Source organism: Pinus tabuliformis, chromosome J (genome assembly GCF_031772625.1).
Source record: "Pinus tabuliformis cultivar Carrire ecotype Pingquan chromosome J, CPIR1, whole genome shotgun sequence".
Taxonomy (NCBI): Eukaryota; Viridiplantae; Streptophyta; class Pinopsida; order Pinales; family Pinaceae; genus Pinus; species Pinus tabuliformis.
Genome location: NC_142295.1, coordinates 1158116917 through 1158119152, shown reverse-complemented (window position 1 = coordinate 1158119152; position 2236 = coordinate 1158116917).

Genomic DNA, 2236 nt, shown 5'->3' with positions numbered 1-2236 from the left:
ATGTCTAGAGCGTGCGTCAAGATTTTCATTTGCAGATTTTTCATGGTGCTTGCTTGTTTTAATTTTTAAAGTTCAACAGTATGAAGGCATAAGGCCTAGTACTCTAATGCTGGCCTAGCTCCAATGGAGGGTTTAGCTCACCTAGGTGAATTAAGATCTGGTGTAAAAGTAGGAATGTACATAAATAAGCTCACCAGCTAAGAATTTTCTTTTCAGTTATTAGAATTTTTATTTATGCTTCTCTATATTGATGAGGGAAGTCCTGTGGAGGATTTTTTGGTTACAAATTTCATATATTTCTGACTCCATGCCAAATGGTGAAGCATACTGGTCTACAAGTTCTCAACACCTTGCCAACAAAGCATTGTCCCCAGTAGGAGCCAATGTTGTCACTCATTGCTTTATATGCTTGCAACCATGAAAAGGGTAAGAAAGAGAAGTAAAGTTTGAAGGCCTCTTCCAAGCTACAAGGGCTATTAGTGCTTAATCAAACCATCTCCACTACATAGTTCATTGGAATATCTTTCCAACAGTATATGGAAGTCCAAGAATGGACTTCCAGATCAGAAGTTAGAGCATTTTGAAGATGGGGCTTATGTTTCCTTGAAATGAAAGAGAGGAGCACATTGGAGGGCCCTGGGTACAAAAAATCCCGCATTCCTGCAATCCAGCATATCGGCCAAATAGCATCCCGCATTCCTGCGATATCACAGTCCCACAATCCTGCAATATTGCAATCCTTCACCCTGCAATATCGTGATCCCGCAGTCCTACAGTTCTGCATTACCACGATCCCGTAGTCCTACAGCCCTGCAATCCCGGATATCGATGACCCCGCAGTATCGTAGCACCATGATCCCGCATATCGGTGACCCTGTAATCCCGTAGTCCAGTGATACCACAGTCTCGCAATGGGCCATTCTTAAGGAATTGTGGGGGGTGAAATAGGCTGATAGCGCAAATCCCCGATAATTCAAGCCCTTGGTATTAAAGTGCCAAGGGAGGCCTAAATCATTTTACAAAGGAAATACCTATCAAAACAGGGTCAGGCGGGCCATTTTCACTCTCCTCTAGGGGGCCACATGGAGGGATATGACTGGTCCTCAAAGCTGACATGGCTTCTGACGTCTTTCTTTCCGTGGCAGTATGGATGTTGACGTGGTGGTACGGGTGGACACGTGTCACTGAGTTTCAGCATTTTCAAGGGTCCTATAGGGGAATTTCCATGTGACACGTGTCACCACTCACAAAGTGACACATGGCAGTGATGAAATCACCCCACAGATTGGTGATTGCACAAAGTGTAAGATTATTTCCCCCGTTGATACTCCTCCCTAGCTGTGATTGCGATAAGGAAAAGGGTCCCTGGATGCAATGTTTCAAAGGTTATATTTTATAACGATTTCACATCCAAGATATCAACCAATGTAGTATAAAGACTTATCAAAGGTGTTCCCTGTTACAAAGGAAAAGGTCCCCCTAACAAAAGTTGAGAGCCTTAGCCCCCGAGGGCTAAGCACTCAGTCACAGCCCACGGTCAGGTGATATGAATAAGCAAAAATGGAATGAAGCAAATGGGGTTCAAGGGGAAATTACAGCGCGCATGTTTCATGATATTTCAATGATAGAGGGCCACATCTAAAGGACTACTTGTTACGTCGTAAACACAACCCCACATGTATCAGAGTGTCAAAAGGATTGTGTAGAGATCTTAAGGCAGATGGGTTGGCAATTGTGATATTAAATAGAGTATGGGAAGCATTGAACCAGTATGGAAGGGTCACAAAAACTTAATGACTCAGCATGGAGCCTCACTCCTTTACACCACAAAGGACCCTCGAGACAAGCACTTGCAGTGACCCACTCCCCATTACATAGAACTAGACGTTCAAGTAGTAAAGGCAAAAATGACAGAAAACAGTCCTGTAGCAGAGGAACGCATCACAGTAGGGACGTGGCTTGATCCAGGGCCCCAATGGAATAGTAGCAGGACACCTCATCCTTCATCTTTCCCTTTTCCTCCTTTTTCCCTTAATTTTGCAATTAGCATTTATTTCCAAGAAAGGGAGCATATCCGTATGGTAATCATTTTGGGCAACAACGCCTTACATGGGCCAAGACAGCTAGTCTAGCAGACATCTGGAGCTTCACCTCACATATCTTCTAAACTATAGTTCTAACACTTTAACAGGGGTTGGTTGGTTCCAGAATTTCTCACCCGCAAGGCCTGAGTTCT